The sequence below is a fragment of the Numida meleagris genome, chromosome 2, assembly GCF_002078875.1.
Source record: "Numida meleagris isolate 19003 breed g44 Domestic line chromosome 2, NumMel1.0, whole genome shotgun sequence".
Taxonomy (NCBI): domain Eukaryota; kingdom Metazoa; phylum Chordata; class Aves; order Galliformes; family Numididae; genus Numida; species Numida meleagris.
The window spans coordinates 104,085,238-104,103,409 of NC_034410.1; the positions used below are offsets into that span (position 1 = coordinate 104,085,238).

Here is an 18,172-nt window from a genome sequence, read left to right on the forward strand (position 1 = left end):
CTAGAGAACAAAAGAATAATTAATGACACCAATGCCTGGAGTGTCTGACTTTTCATTTGAGATGTTGTTCCTATTATTTCAGTTGCATTTCCTGTTATTTATCCTCAAGACTGCCATTGGATTTGAATGTGAAGATGGATAATTATGTTTTGTTTTTTTCTGGTCATTCTTGGTATGAGTTATTTGACTTGTGCTCTTCGTATGTTTTGCACATATCTTAATTTCCTTTAGGTCAATTTAGCAAAATAGAGCACCTAATTATAAAGAACTCTACCTGAATTTCATTTCTCCTTTTCACTTTCATATTCAGTGATGTTGAAATAGTACATGAGACAACATTTCAACATAATTGGCATTTAGGAATGTCAACTTATCATTGACAATTTATGGAGTGTCACATTATGTACTAATTCATATCAAATATTACGGTGATCTTTTTATGTAATGACCAGAATACGTTACAAAGATCCTATCAGGAAAGAAAATAATGAGAATGCTTTGACATTATGGTTGAGCCTTGAACATACATATGTTTTTAGGGAAAGTCAGCCTTTCAAGGTGTGGCATGCATTTCAGTCTGTAGGAATATTGTACATAACATACAGGTTTAAAAAATGAAACAGCTTAAATTTCATGTTAGGATTCTCAGACTGGAAGTGATCTCTGTTGTGTTTTTTTCTTCATACAAAGCTTTCTGAGAGGTGGAAAGTGTTGATATTGTTGGTATTTATAATACACAAAATAAATTAATCTGGAAGTTATCTTCAGTGAGAACTTAGATTCATTAGTTTTAGTTGTGCTTTAGGATCAGCATTCTATCAGCATATTAAACTCATTTTAATGTTTAATTTTGACCTTAATTTTTATTCCTATGTTGTTGATCTACAGACAGCTTCCTCAAATTATTACAAAAGAAATTAACCCACATTTGCATAAAATAAAGTTTCTGAAATAAAAATGTAGCTATCAGAGGCAATAAAACCCATACAGTTACAAATTCGGCTATTTAAATTGCTAGTACAATGAAGAAGCTTATATTAGTCTCTGGAAATCTCATATGAATTCTGTGAAGTATGTCTTCTCTAACTTTGATTTTCATTTTCACAAACAGATATTAAGCCTTGGGTTTAGAATTAAGAAACATTATGTTTTTCATTAAACTGGAGGGAATTATGTTAACAAAAGAACAATTTTAATGCATTACTTTAATCTGACATTTGGTTTCAGATGCCAACCAAAAATCTTTTTGTACTCTCTGATGTAAAAAATCTTTTTGTAGCTAGTACCACTGATAGAATAATGGATATTACACTGTATTATGATATAAAACTATGGCAAGCAAAACCAAATTGAAAATCTAAGTCTGCAGGTGAAAGTTTTTGTATCTAGTTTCATAGCAAGATATTATTTTCTGAAAACAATATTGTTCATAAAAATCAAATTATTTATGCATATTTTCTCAGTACTCTCTGGAAAAAAAAACAAAAAGGCAACATCAAATAGGAGGAAAAAAATAAAAACAAGGAGCCCAGTATGAAACTTATTTATGGTAAGTATATTTACTCTTGTGGGATTACTCACAATTACAGGAACGCAAAAATACCACTTGTAATTTGCTGATTCTAAATGTGCATTTGTTCTAAAGTACTCAAGATGGAAACGAACCCCAGAAGACTACAAACTCCTTCCTTGTCATGGGAATCCATGGAACCACCACCAACCTGGAACTCTGGAACCAGAGACAAAACATTCAGGTCAGCATGTGATAGCTCTCTAATCTGCTAAACCCTACACACCGAGTACTTTCAGAGCTTGTACTTGAACTTTGAAGTCAGCCCACTCTGATGGTCCATTTCTGCCCATGTATTCTATCACTCTTAATGGTCTCACGTATGCCTGCTATGCTTAACACTTACAGGATTTGTTTTGTGGAGAACTTTCATGCAGAATCTTTTATTCTACCTCTGTCTTGATATTGCAGGAAAATTAAACAGGCAGGAGAGCTCTTCTGTGGTGCTCAACTGTTAGTTAAGCTATATTTGAAACATTTTTGCATTGCGAGACTGGCATGCATGGCACAAAATTAGTTTTGCCATCTAATGGCCATGAAAGGATAAATATTTACAGAGCTACCCTTTGCAGACATGTTTTAAATACAGTTGAAGAGTTTCATCTCCTTTTTTGTTTCAATCTGTGCAATAAAATATGTAGTTATATATATGCCTAGTACATTCAGTACCCTGGTCTATTTCACACGCCAATCCCCTGTTCATATGTAAGAAGTAGTTCTTGTTTGCACTTTCAATATGAAAAATAGCATTCTAATTTGCAACTTAAAATAGATGTTGTCAGGTCAGAACAGTCTAGAGGTGTTTTTTAGTTTGGGTTTGGAATTTTTTTCTTTAATCTGGAAATAAATTCAATCTCAGCAGGAGGAGAATATCTGCCATTTTCAATATTTTTTTTATTTTGTGTTCAAACTCTGCTTTGGTTCCATGAAAAATTCCCTGCCAGCTTTAAATGATATTTTCAGATATCTAATTGCACAGATAGAATTGTGTCTCAATTTGAGAACACAAAATGAAAAATTCCATGTTTTTTACAGTTGCTTATTTTAATACTTGAGGTATTTTAAACTCTAAGTCAAATATAAAAAATTGTCTCAAATAAAATGATTTAAATGTTTTCTTTCAGTCTGAAATGTTTGTCTTGATTGATAAAAATAAAAGAAGGCACTTTATAGAATTACCCCTGCACTGTAACACTGAGATATTAGCTTTTCATAAAAACAAAATCCCCTGCCTCCTTACCTACTGCAGTATGAGACTGTAGCTTTCATTCTATTTAGAATAGGATTCATAGCATGACATCATTTGTGATGTTAGTGAGATACTAGTGATTACTGCTTGTAACCTGATATACAATGCTGTCCTTCAGGATTTTTATTTTGTATGTTTTCTCCAAAGATAATATGTTTGAATCATTTTAGAAATAAAAATTTAACCTAAAAGATTTGGGATTGTTTAAAATTGGCTGTTTGATGAAATAAAATGGTCACTGCTTCAGCAATACAGATTCTAATGAAAAATAAAGGTTAAAGAAAACATAAAGCTCGATTTAGATGCTCAGCATTTCATTTTATTTTTTCAAGTTATCATTTTGGAAAAGAAAAGCAGTGATTTTAAAAGTAGTTTTCTGTACTTCATCAGCTTCTATAGTAAGTAAGTCATCACTCATATTATAAAAGGCCTGACAGATATGCATAGTGTTCTTGTTACAGTATATTAAACTGGAACTTGATTCTCTTGAAGTTATACTGTGGTTTTCAGACTACATGAATATCATGTTCTGTGAAAATTGTTCACAGGAAAAATAAAAATCAGGGTTTTGGTACATATACTTCCAAGCTACACAGCTGCCAATCTAATTGTGCCCGATGACTATCTATCCTCCTTAAAAAGACCACTTGTGATAACTTTGACTTGCTCTGGTCATATAAACAAATCTTGCATCATTGAAACCAATAGTATCAGCTCCTAGTTTTGTGCTAACTACTGCTCACCCTTTGCTGAATTTTACATTCTGCAAACCACAGTGGTATACCAGTCTTCCCAGGTTTCTTCTTAAATAGCCATTATGCTGTGCATCCCATTATTGCATCAGTCCTTCCGAAGAACAAAATGCAAAACAAAATTTTTTTATTTTCCTTCTCAGTAGTCTCAGTTGGCATGAGAGACTGTATCTGTGCTAGTACACAAAATATATCTAAGCTGCTTCTCTGTCCAGGGAGCTACATGACAAAGCACAGCCTGCTTTCCCATGCCCCAGTTTCACTTTTCTCTCCCCATTGTCGTCCAAGTAGGGCAGCCTCATCCATGCTACCTCCTGAGAACAATGTTTTTTCTTTCTGTTCCCTGAAATGTTTTTGCTTGTTGTCTGAGCTAATTGGCCCAAGCTCAAGTGTTAGTGAGGATGTGCAAATAGTTAAATAGACATGAACCACCACTAGCCCAGACCCTAGACACACAATTTGACATTGCATACACAGCCTGTCTTCCTACAAGTTCCCTGGTTAGTTTGCTCTACTTCATGGTAGAACATTTTTCCTTTCAAATCTTTTTTTTTTTCATTGTTTTATTTGTTGGCTGATTTTCCCTCTTTTTTTTTTGTTTGTTTGTTTGTTTGTTTCCTCTAGGAAACTGTATATTTTCCAAACCCCTTTCTATTCTCTTAACATCTGTTTTCTCTGCTCCATAAATTCTAATTCTCCAGAAATCCTGAGAAAAATATAGCCTGACCTCCTTGTTTCTCTCCCTTGGTGTTTCTCTCATTCCTCTTCCAAACTTGTCAGAGTATTTTTTCATCCTCTGGGAGAAAAAGTATCTGCGTTGATAAGCTGATTCCCAAAACTAGACTAGATCATAATAGGCAACAGATTGTGAAGGCATACAAGAAAGCAATTTGGAATGACTGCATCCTTTACTTTTGTAGAACATGATTAAGGTCCGTAATTGGTGACTCATTTGAAATACCCTGAGGTAATACAGTAGTATACTCAAAATCTTGTTTATGGGCAAAGTAGAAGCATACCTTATATACAAATAAAGTGAAAAATATTATGTTAGTGTAACAGAAGTCTTAAAAGTGTAGTCATAATTAGTACATCACTAATTGTTACAGAAAAAGAAGAATAATGTAGGGAAAATTGATACAAATGTACTTAGTTCCTGCCCCATTTCCTGTTTTTAAGCTCACCTTTCCCTAACCGTGTGGTTGATGGTTTCAGTCTGGCTGGTATTGTTATGGTGAACTGTTAGTAGCTGGAGTCCTTCACGGAGAGGACCCTGTTCTTCATGTTGATGTCTTCTTCCTCTAGGATCTTATTGGGGTTACTTTTAGACATCTGCTAATATACCTTTGTTTATTTTTCATTGATCTGCAGCTCCACACCACACCTGAATTCATTGTATATGATGCCTTTAATTGATCATTTGACTTGCTTATAGCTGTGGGGTCTCCAGTGTCAAGCTTGTGCCCCACCCTATACCTGAACTCTTCTAATCTGTATCCTGTGTCTCCTTGAGTGCCACCAGGCCTGTATTTCTCCATGCTGTGTCATGTGCTAGAGTCCTATCTCTTTTTACGTAGAATAACTGTTTCTACTTCTACCTATCTAAAGCCTTGCCTGTATCACACAAGGATAAATAAAAAGAAAACAACTGGACATAGATCAATTAGAGACATTGCTGTTACAGCTAAGCCAAGTAGAAAAAAGTGGCAGGCAGCTCAGAGGAGTTAAGATGGAGCAGACCTGACTAAACTAGTCTTGAGGCCTTGCAAATTCAGCACAAAGTTTATGGCTTTATTACTAACAATAGCAATACTGTGTATGGTTGCAATAGCTCTATCAAGTCAAGGTTTCTATATTAACAGTGAATAATTCATATTTAGGGGAGCAATACACAATGTCAGAAAAAAAAGAATATTTTTCCATGAAGTACTCACAAAGTATAAGATTCACACCAAAATTATCAATTTCTAGCTGTAGTGAGTGAATAATAATTTCAAAAATTTGTAATCCAGAAGCATGAGAGTGATGAAATTGAAATGCTTTTGGTCACTGTATGGAACAGCCTGACATAGCACAGGCTCACAACCATCTGGAGCTCGCAGTTCACTTTCTTTTGGTATTGTGACCACTTTCTTTTTGCCTTATCCAAACAGTGCACCATCAGGTAACAGTTTTGCTTTTACCAGGATTTCAGCTAACTTTAGTAATATGGATATCAAATACTGGATCTCACAGAATACAACGGCTTCCCTTATTACCTCACGATATATCTTGTGGCTTGGGATATATGGCCTAAAAGTATAAGAATATTTCAGAACTTAGGGTTTTTTTGTGTGTTTGTTGTTGTTTTGTTTTAATTTTCTGTCTTTCATATCTATTTCTTTTACAGGATAGGCCAAATAAGTCCTTCTAGCACAGTTGCCTGCATATCTTGTATACTTATTTATCTGCAAGGAGCTCTGATTGAGGTTGACTGCATTCAAATGGTGCAGTCATTGCTCTCTGATCTTGCCTTCAGATCTGAGGACCTTTCCATTGCCTTTATAGTGCCATGTATAGAGAGAAAGAGATATAACAACAACCTACCATTTTCATTTATTTCTATCAACTCTGAATGCATGCATCCATCTATATTGTATGACCTTTTACCAGTTTTTTGTCAGTACCCAGCATAGCAAACAGATGGAAAGTTTTCTGTTTATCTTAGTGGACTTTGCATCAACTTGTAGATGCTTCTTAACTTCTCACAGACTGTAACTCCTTATATCACCTATATTACTTTGGTGAGCTAAATAGGAATAATTTTCTTGTAAATTTTAGAGGCCCTTAATAAATTATACAGAATTCACATAACTATTCACCATGCTTCTGAGTTGAAAGTGTGATTTTCTCTGTTATTATCTGTTATTATCCATGATTTCTTAAAAAAAAAAAAAGCCTACAATTTAAAAATAATAAAACTTGTAAAATAGACCAAAGAACTTTACAACAAGAAAAGCATAATTTTGAAAAAAGGAAATACATTTTGATCTGAGAACTGGGGAATTTTCAATGATTTTCAAAGTGAAGCTGTCTGTTCCAGTCAGTCAGTACTGCCGCTTCTTATCTTCTTTCTCCCTTCACACACCACAAAGAACTGTTCTCAGACCAAGTTCCTCCTCAAAGTAAGCTTCCATGATTTAGTGCCTAAATGCCCTTGGAACATGGACTGAAAATGAGGCAAGACTTTTCCATCTGCATAGAAAAATGGAAATCATAGAAAGCAGTGCTGGAAAGGATCACCTAGCAATGTCCTATTTACCCTATTACTTTAAATGCAGGGGCAGTTTCTCTCCAGTACAGAACATGACATTCAAAAACCCAGCAGCATGTTAAAGATTTACACTAGTTTTTAATTGACCATTCTGTGAAATTTAAGGAGCTTTGGTAAATACCTTTCAGGACTGTAATTTCAGTGTATATTTTACAGACATTAATCATAAAAATGATGTTCTGAAGTTCGGTATGGTGAGGCTTTGGATCTCTGTTCGTGTTGCAAATAACCATCTGTGAGTTGTTCAGATCTTTCTATTATAGTGTTGATGCAAGGTGCGATCAACAGTAAATTCATTTAAAACATTGCAGTCTGCTTTTCACTCCAGTAAGTCACAAAATATTTATGTACTTACTTCCAGTTGATGTGCAGGATAACCCTTAATGCATTTTCTAGGTTTCAGGCTTCTGGGAAATGCTTTTTTTTATGTCAATATAGAATGGCAGATCTTGTTCATAATTTGTGCGCGTATTTTTCTCTGTATTGTTCCAGTGTCAGAACATTCCCTCTGCAGAGAAAAATGCTGAAGGAATAGCATAGCAGATCTTAAGTAATCCTTAAACACTGACTTATTCAAATATAAATCACATCCAAAAATATTTTTGAAACCACTGTTCGTACTTGAGTTGCAAATTGAACATTTATGAGAAGTAGCCAAAAATACGTTACTTTTTCTTCTTTTTATATACATATTGTCCAGCTTAACAGTGTATATGCAGTGAGACTGCACGACAAGAAAACACAACGGCAGCAATATTTGTTGTCATGTTCAATTTTAAAGGTGCTGTCCAAAGTCTTTGTGTTAAGCCTAATGATAAAGTCATGCAGGCATTTATTCTATCAATGTTAACTCTTACCTCTGAGCACAGACTTATTAAATGTGAAGATAAAATGAAATTTATACAAAATCCCAATTCTGAGATGAACTTCTCTAATGCCAGTACATAACAGATGAGAATTTATCCTCTGCCTCCAGAAATGTTTCACAAGACATCCACTTTTCCTACAGCTTTCCCTCTTTAATAGCTACTGCATCACAACTTTCAAACACCCAGGATAAAAGTTTTATCATTTTTTTTTTATCCCTACAGCTTCCTACTTCACCCTTTTAATTTTATCATTGTTCATATGCCACTGGTGATGTTTGTGTCACAGTTTAAAAGCTGCTGGAGTGTTCCTCAGGGTTGAATGAGAGTTAATTTTGCCACTGATGGCTGTCAGTTTTTGCATCGCTTCATGTGTACTGGAGTGCTTTTGTGTACATTCTCTCAGTTATCTTCTCAGAACCTCTGCTTACTGTGGGAACATCTCATGATCCAACATTCCCAGTGGTGCACAACTATAACTGGTCTCTCTTTCACAGAATGGTCTATTCAGGGCAGCAAATACAAACCTCAGTCAAGTCCATGTCTTGCTTACCAGCTGCCACCAGTATGCTATAAATGACACTGGTATAAGTAGACTCACAACTGAATTCAGAGAAGAGCCTGTGCTGCTGTCCTAGAACAGACAAAAGCACACAAATTGTTGGAAGACGTAAACTATGTGCACCTTCCTAGTATTATTTCAATATTTACGTATATTTTTTATTTGAATGTTAAGTGAATTAATAAATTTCTCAGGGAATGATACAAGAATTTTGGACTGTTTTTAATTCCAGTGGAAATCTTAGAATGATTAATTCACTTTTTTTTCTTAATATATACTTTATAAAAGCTCTGTATATTTTTCTCATGAATCGAAGGATTCTAAATAACAAATACTAAAGATTTAGTTGTATTCTAGTACTATAGATTGATGCCTTAAAATATAAGGCATTGTTTTGATATTTTCCATATCAGCAGTCTTAGATTTCCCAGTGCAATTCCAATTGACTGTGATATTCATAGAAATGTAGAGATAGAAAAGGCATATTAACTTGTGTGGTCAGTCCATCTTCCTGCCAGTATATGGTTCTATTTTATGGTGACTTTTGCAAGCTAGCTGAAAATGATTCAAACAATAAGATTTCGACCACCATTGTGGAAACTAATAGAACTGCAGGCAAGTAATCTTCTCCTAATAACTCTTTCTCTTTTTCTGAGTTCTGTCCATTCTGCTGATGCTTCTCCCTAAATCACTGATATATATATAATTTATTCTTTTTATACTTTCTAAGTAGTTATAGACTTCGGTTGTTTCTTAGGTAATCTGTACAATTTCATTCTTTCATTCTGACTTCATAAATCATGCAGTTTCTGTGCTGGGTCAGTTACACTTAAGAACAAAATGTATTTGAAGTTTAAGCTTTATGTGTTCTGCTTCATAACTGTGGTAGGCTGAGAAAATTTGTGGTCAGCTGCCATAAGTCAAACTGTTGGAGATAATTTGGTAAGAAAAGAAATACATCAGATTGTTTTTGCACACACTTTTTGTAAAGAAGTCTCAGTGCTAAGAATTTCTAATAACTGTTGAGAAGAATGTCACATTATATCAGCTTCAAAATTTTGCTGGAAATACATATTAAAAAATTGTGAACTTTTCTCTACTTCTGTTTATCACATAACATTTAATGGGCAAAGCTGTTATAGTATTTATACCGCAATGCCGCAATGCCACAATGAAAATTTATAAAGCTTTATGGTACTTCAGTTGTATTGTTACTTCCGATGTGATTATAAAGATTTTTGGCTGAGAGGAAATTGAATGTTTTGACAAATATGTAAATGCTAGAAAAATCCAAAATCATCTGATAAATCCTGGACTTCAATAACCATGTGAGATCATACCTAAAGAATCTATAGATATTTCTTCTGTGAATAATGATGTATTGACTCTGTAAGCCAATAACACCTGGTTTACTTGTTTTCTTTTATCATCTGAGCAAACAATGTGGAAAATGTTTATGCATTTATAGAGGTTAGAATCCAGAAAGAAAAGAGAGGAAGCTGTGCTGCTCTTACCTGAAGGTGGCCAGTATGAAAAGGGAATGATAGTTAAAACATGGGGATCATGTTCAGTGCAGAATAATGATGGAAATAACATTTGCTATTCCAAAATAAATATTCTTCTGATTACAAAACTTGCTACTCTCCACTGTGCAATAAACCTTATCATACTGAAAACATATATTTTAAGATTATTATTTATTTGTAAGTGTGAAGGGAGGACATTGAGTGATAGTATGATACTATGCTGTCTAGGAGAGGAATAATTGCAAAAAATCCTTTCACAAAAAGTTTCAACAGGAATTCTGTCTTTTGTAAAATAATTGGTCCTTTAGCATGCTTCATGAGGATTGCAGTGACATTCTGCTTATCTTGTATGATTCTTAGACATGACTTAAATTGACTTCTGTCATCACCTCCTCTCTCTCTCTCTCTCTCTTGTGAGTTATTCACCACAAATGCCTATAAGTCTAAAGTAGTTCATCTTATTGAAGTCTTTATGATGTCATTAAAGTCTATATGTACATTTGTTCAGATGAAAGAGAACCTGGTAATGTAAGGTTTATCCTGTCAGAGTAAGGAAACATGGGGTGGTGCTGGGCTGTTCTTTTGGGTAGAAGATGAATTCTGGGACAAAACCCAAAACCATCATGATGGAGGTCAGATGATTTCGAGCAGCTCCTGACCAGAAATGGAAGATCAAGGCAGAGTTTAAGCCAAAACTTTTCTGGCATTACCCCATATTGCACTAACATCTGCTGATTTGTAGTTATGTGACACCCACTGGTTGCTTCTGTACCATCACACAGATCTGAACAGAGAAAAAGGCGTTGATCACTTACGTTTCAAACCGATTGTTGCAGACTACAATCATTCAGCAAATGCATCATTAATTTAAGAACTGGAAATGAATTTAGAAGTATGAGGAAAACAACATGCGCCAGTAACCTGGAAAACAAAAGCAAAAAAAAAAAAAAAAAAAAAAAGCAAGGTTAAGACATACACAATTGAAGCACAATATTGGTGTGTTCTAGTAATTTGTTAATAACATTTGCTAATAAAATTGCTAGTGTGTCACTGTTAATCTGAAGCTCCCATGTCTCTTTATTTTCCAAGTACCAAATGCTTGTCCAGTCAGGGATTAAATGGTAAAAATAAAATATTAAAGAATAATACTAGCAGTCTGTCTGCCTAAGAGATAACTTGAAATAGTGTGCAAGTGAAACTAATGTTAAAAAAGCAAAGATGATGGATAGGGAAGACTATCCTTCATCCAAAAGGGCAATGTGGCAATTTTTATCCCATTCGCAGAAATGACGACTCAGCCTCATACATTTATGATACGAAATTTCAGAGAAACTGTAGGTTGCTCTCAGTGGTTTAATTTCTAATTTGTACCATCCTGAAGCTCTAAAATCTAGTGTGGAGAGTAAAAACAAAGCAAACTAAACTTGGGCTGAAGAAGAGTATGCCTTTCTTGCCAAATTGTCAGCAACATCTTTCTGCTCTTGATGTCCTTGTTGCCCCTCTACTCATCACCCTGAAGGTAAATTTTGTGCGTCCTCCTTTCTCAATCTGGTTCATGCTACAACTATTTCCAGTAATTATAATTTATTATTTATTTATAATTGATCATAGCTAATCATTCTCATCCATTTTCTTTTTAATTAATCCATATATTAGTTTGTTGTAAAGATGATCAACAGTATTTTAGCAAAATTCAGAGAGCAATTCTATATTACTATATATGTGTATATTATAATATTATAATATAATATTAGAGATGTGTTTCATTTCCCTGTTCTTTTCTTTTTCTAATTAAGGTGAAGCATTTGTTTTAAGACATATGGTTACAAGATTAGTGTAGGTGTATGATGTCTTTCTTCTGGGAGAAAATCCAAGGAAAAGTGGAGATACAGAGATGCCAATATGCACAACAGTTTGCACATTACTCTGAGCAGAATTATTACCTAACTATTTATTTTTCAGGGATGATAATTGTCAAAGATACAATACAGACTTAGAGTTAGCATTCACTTAAATATACTTTTTCCTTCCAAACTGATAAATTGTTTTGAATGTTTTAATGCTTTTCTTCAAAATGTGGAATTTACCATGGTTAGATAATGAAGATGAAAGGCTATGTCCACATGAAAAACGAGAAGTCTATTGAATACAGTGATAGAGCGTATCAATTTTTGTGCCTTTATAAAATGGCCTAGCATGCATTTAAGCATAAGCATACCAGAAGGACAGAAATGTGTCTTCCTTATCTTGTGTGTTATTCAACTATAATACATAAAAACGTTCAAACTTAATTAATTAGGAGGACATACTTTTATGTCAGAGTACTGTGATATTTCACATCAGTGAGACTATCCACATGTCTCAAGTTAAGCTAGTAAAATGCATTTTTATGAATAAGATTCTTTTTTTCCTAGAAAAATATATTTTTTCATAATTCAGGGTATTTATTTATCAAGTTTATATTCTAGAAAAGTATATATTATATATGGATATATGGACATATATGGATATATTATATATGGACATATTATATATGAAACAGGTTGGCCAAGGATGTTGTGGATGCCCCATTCCTGGAGGCATTCAAGGCAAGGCTGGATGTGGCTCTGGGCAGCCTGGTCTAGTGGTTGGCAAATCTGCACACAGCAGGGGGGTTGAAACTAGATGATCATTATGGTCCTTTTCAACCCAGGCCATTCTATGATTCTATGATTATATCATACTAGGAAAGTAACAGCGATGTTTTCTCTATTATGTTTTTCAACAAGATTTTCCTTATGTTTATTTTCTACAACATTTTTCAGAGTCAACTTACGACAGAACTTGTGAACCGTGGACAAATATTATAAATTATTCACAGAAATTAAATTACAGTTTCTTAGGATTGATTTTTAGAATACTTTCATTATCTTAATTAAGTTAATTCAAAAGCATAAACATGCCACATAAGTCATGTTCAAAGAAAACCACTAGAAATGCATCTAATAATCAGATTAATTTATAAACTTATTTTGTCATTTCTGTGCTTTAGATATAGCATTTTTTCGTGTTTTCACACTTTGTTTTATCTTACAGAGAGGGATGTGGCCATTTACAAGAGGTAGTATTGGACTTCTTAGCTCAAAACTCATTGAACAGCCTGAACTGCTGCTTGTTATCGCTTGATTCGCTTGATTTTGGAAGCAGTAAAAACATTTTTTGTTGTGTTTTTTTTGTTTGCTTTTTGTTTGTACAAGAATGCATCATATTAAAGACAGTATAATCTAATTTAAATTAAGGAATCATTAATAGCATAAGTAAAATTATCCTATTCAGGTGAGAAATACTAAAAAGTATTTGACAATGATGATCCAACTATGGAAGACCTTGGAGTCTCTTCCTTCAATATATAAATACTAAGGAAGAACTTGCATCTGAAGGAGTTGTGGAAACTTGGATAGATTCCACATCTGACCTAAGGACATGTGGAATAAGAATAAAGCCAAATAAAGCCTGCTGGTTAAAAAAAAAATATGACTTTTATTTGTCAGTGATTTCTATGTTTAGGGAACAGGAACATTTCTTTGAAAAAGTAAGGAAGCTTAGAAAAAGATTAGTTTATGAATTATTATTATTATTATTAGCTATTTCAGTTGGTTTCTTATTTTTAGAATTACTCACGGTGAAGTTGCACTTCCTGTGCCAATACTCTGTTATTGATCAGAGCTATTAGGAGGAAAGGGTTATGTTCTGATGACAGAAAAAAAAACCATACATAAAAAATACTATAAGCATTGTGTTCAACTCCAAAAGGTCTGATGGGTGAAGAGCTAAATTCAAACATCTATGTTTGCCACTGAAACACTGGGGAAAACAACACAAGAACATTCAAGCTTTTTTTCCGACCATGCAATCTGTCATCACTGTAAGCACTGCTGTCTGCTCCGCTGTTTTCCAGTGCCAGTGCTGTGCTCAGTTGCCATCTGCCAGTCTTCACTAATTGCTATCCAGTTTATACTTCTAGTCACTCATTTTTCTTTTGGGCAACAGTAAGTTAAGATTTGCTGTTTGTGAAATACTCAGATTTTAAAAAACTTCATCATGAAAAACTGAACATTATTGAGTTTAGGATTCTAAAATAATGTTTTTATTTTGATGATTCACAATATGTGAAATAAGTACTCTAAGATTACTATAATTTTAAGACACATTTACATACTGGATGTTTATATTGCAAAGAACAGACTTCAGCTCCTGACTCTTACTGTATACTTGTATGTGTTATGCCTGCTTCCCTGAACATGCAGCTAGGTGCTCCCTAGTTTATCTAGGTAACCCTAAAAGGCCAACAGTAGACTCCTGGCTGCTTCCCTTATCCTGCAAGAAAAGTCATGCTGTAAATTTTCTGAAGGAGTCAGTTTTTGTGTTGAAGAGGTGTTGTGTTGCTGCAATTCCAGATTAAGCCAATATTCCTTTAGGAATTACTGCCAATTGGTAAAAGGATGAGGAAGCCTATAGATTTCTTTCACTTATCCTAAAAGCCATACAAACCCTTGGCAGTTCATCTGCCAAGTTCTCTAAATTTCAGAATCTGTGCCATGATTGCCCAGGAGGATTTTCTGTTTCAATAGTGCATGTGAATTTGACAATTTGAGATCAGACAAAGTAGTTTGCTGGTCACTTGTCTCTGCTTTCCATGCCTAGCAGTTACCAGTGAGAAAGGCTGTTTAATACCCTGTGTAAAATTTCAATTTGCTTTTCAGTAATTTGTAGCAAAGAGCACACATTTTATATTTCTTCTGTGTAAGAGGCAGAACAAGACATTTGTGTATGTTTGATCAGGAGTGTTCTGCTTGCAATAAACCCAGTTTCAGTAAGATAATCCAAAACCTCTAAACTAGCAATTGAACTTACTACATAACCATCTCTTTCATTTTTATGCATGAGTTGTATAATTCTATGAGATTTTACTTTAAACTAGAATTAAATTACACTTATACTTTCCAGTAAATTGTCTTTGCTTAAAGTGCCCTAAAATCTATCCAGCCAGAAGTTAGTCAGTCAGTTACAGAGCTCAGAACATCCAGGGTGAGGGAGCCCTTTCCCATCTTAGTCAACAGGCCATGGAAATTCATGACACTTTCTTGTTCTTGATTTCTAAAGGCTTTTTTTTTTTATCTTTTATGCACAAAGATAGGAATCTATCCCGTTCATCTCCAAAAACGACCTGCTGCTGACCAAAGCTGAGCCGGTGAGTGATGCTCATTGCACCTCTGTGAGTTCATATTTAAGAAAGGGTAAAAAATGCAATGCAGCAGCTTCTGTCCCAGAGAAAATGTGAAACAGCCATGCAGACACCAAGGTCAGTGCAGAAGGAGGGCAGGAGGTCCTTTTATAGTTACTAGTTTATGATGGACTCTGAAAAAAAAACACCAAAAAAACACCTGTTACTGAGACTTTTGATACATTTTTGCCATTTTAATTTTGAAGAAGAATGTTTTATTTTCCTTATTAGACATAGCTGTCTCTAACTTGAGAGTCAGTGGCTCACGAAGTTTGATTGCACAAATAACATTTATCTGCTCCTTGCTAAATTTGTTTGCCTGATACTCAGACATATCAGAGATACTGATTTGTCTAAATCTTTTATCACCAAGCAGTTGTAAGTCCTTTCTTCCTTTTCCTTTCTTCCTTTACCCTACTTCCATGCAGCTTTGAACTAATACTTTCTCTAAATGTCATTCAATTTTTTTTTAATTTATTCTAATATATATATTTTCAGAAAGAATGTGTTTTTTTCTGACCTCTTAATCTTTTCTCTGGTGGGAAGTCTCACAAATGTATATAGTTGCTATCTAAATTACTGCCTTTAAAAGCCTAATTTTTGTTTTTGAGATGACTTCTTTTTTTAGCTATGGCTATTCCTGTCATGTCTAATATCTTTCTCATATTTGTTCCTGTCTAGGTCGAAGTCTGAAAATAGGTACAGAGCCGTCCACCCTGCTCAAGCTTTCCCCTTCCATAATAGCCTCAGAAATTTTCCTGTAATATATCTTTTTGGTCTTTGAATATATGACTGCATCCTCAACACAATAAAGCTCATGTATTATCTTAGTGTAATGGAAATCCCATATCGAGCATTGTCAAGAATACCCTATCATGTCCCATCAAGTCCTAATTGGCTTGGTGAAACTAAAAGTTAAATACTGAAGGATAGTGCAGTTGTTGAGCAAAGTCCCTCATGATCCTTGTGCTTTTCACTTGTTCTCTATCTGCTCACCAGATGTTTCCTACTGAAATTAATTTTTAATGTGATGTCACATGCATATAAAACTGAATTTTAAAAAAATTGCTAACACTATCAAAACTTCTTTTTAGCTGCTGTTAGTAAGAATATTCACTGTTGTCCTAGTATTGTCCTGTATTTGTCCAGATCCAATGAATCTCCGTATTTTTATGCAAAGTATTGAGATACACTATATAGTGAATTATATAAATATGAAACATTTGTGATTTGGTTGGTCTTTTTAATCCTGAGTGCTGCTTCAGATTTTAAGAGAAGTTCACTTTCCACAGATCAGCCAAGAGTATGGAGAAAAAAAAATAAATGACAAATATAGTTTAATGCTATAGGTCTATTTTCACTGTCTTCTCCAGAGAAAATCAATTCTCCTTCTTAGACAAGAAGATGTTTAAACATAGTTCTGGTAAATTGTAGTGCTCCCCTTGGCCTTTGCTTCTTTCTCTCCTTTTTCTTTACCACCTCCTCCTTCTCTTTCCCTGTTATTGCCAGTACAGTGGAAAAATATTACTGCAGTCTATGATATTGCAAGTCTGTCTATTCAAGATATTTCACCTTTTGAATTGTTGTGCACAAAAATATTTGCACTGCTGTATGTTCCAAAAAGCAACCATAGAAAACAAAATCTGTCAGGTCGGCGAGTCACAGTACTTTTATTGTACAACAGAACTTGCCAAACTCTCTGAAGCACTTCAGTTGGTGAAAAAAGTGATTTATTGATAGAGAAAATTGATCCTTACAATATTCTTAATATATGCTCTTGGGCAGTGCAAGTGTCAGCCAGCTACAGATCTAATCCATAGTTACTCAAAGACAGAATAAGACTATTAGCTATTTTAGCCTGCAAGTTTTCTTGTGAAATTCAGATTGTTGTTTCCTCTCTTCTATGGTCCCTTAGCAGTACTTTGTAGAATCTTAAGTGACTTATTTCTTTTAACCTCTTCACACCTCTGAGAGGTCTCATTTATTGCCACTTATTTTTTCTAAGAATAAAATTAATATTCCTTTAAAAAATTTTATTTTATGGATTGTTTACTTCCCAAAGAACTGAAAATCAAACATTGCTTTCATAAGTATTGCAGGATCCAAAGGTTTATAGCAGAGATTTTAGGGGAGGTTTCTTTGAGAGAGACAACAAGAATAGATCCATAAATAAGAAGTTTCAAAAAAGGCAACAGAATACATTGAGTAAAGCAAAGTCTCAAAAAGCCTTTAAAAAATGTCTTGCTCAATGCATAAAGATATTAATTAAAAAAGCTTTTGTCATATAAATGTGTGAGAGGTATCAAGAAAGGAACCTTTAGCTCAAGGTTAACTTTTTGTGTGAGTGGATCATCAGATAACCAAATTTGTAAGCTAAAGAATGGTGACAAAAGTACATAAAAATAAAAGCCTTGTGAAAAAAAAAGAAAAACTTACCTTCTTCTAGGTGTAATATGTGAACAAGATAAAACTGATTTTATTAATGAACATGTGTGATTTAAAGCTTCAGTGGGAAAAAGAACAAAAATTAAAAAACACAATTATTTTCATACTTAATTGCTTTTTTATCCCAATAGCATTATATTCTATTTTAAAAATAATCCATAACTTTAGTGCTCGATGACAAAAAGCACGGAAATATTGTTTTCATTTTTTTACTGCTTCTACAAAAATTTAACATGTTTTCTCAGATTTTCAGAAAATCTGTGAGGAGCTCGAAAGCCATGTAGGATTAATACAGGTGTATTCTTGTAGGAAGAATGGTCACCCCACAGTGGCAACAAAAGAATAACTGGAATTCCACTGCCTTGTGAGGCACAGGTTGTCATGGGGATAGCCAAGGCTGTCTGTAAATGGTTCATTTTACTCAGTAGCAATGCTACTGCGCTGCAAAGATCGTTAATATTTCCCTTAATTTCCCCACCATTGTTGCTGGTTTAAAACGGTACTGATGGCTGCCTATTAGGCATCAAGGAAGGCTGCATGAAAATCGTGTTCGTCAAACCACTGTAACTTTTACAGTACAAACTCTCAGAAGTAGAAATTCAAGATTTTGACAGAAGTATTTGTTA

The 18,172-nt window shown here is 34.2% G+C and overlaps 1 long non-coding RNA gene across 2 annotated transcripts in view; it reads left to right on the plus strand.

The window, feature by feature from the left end:
* The window catches only part of LOC110393415, a 31,491-nt gene extending 13,903 nt beyond the window's left edge, over positions 1-17,588 (plus strand). The window contains exons 2-5 of one of the 2 annotated variants that reach the window (XR_002435001.1): positions 1,464-1,549; positions 1,646-1,754; positions 15,011-15,068; positions 15,783-17,588. This is a non-coding gene — a long non-coding RNA (uncharacterized LOC110393415). The remainder of the gene's footprint in view (positions 1-1,463; positions 1,550-1,645; positions 1,755-15,010; positions 15,069-15,782) is intronic. The other variant, XR_002435000.1, reaches the window with a different exon arrangement.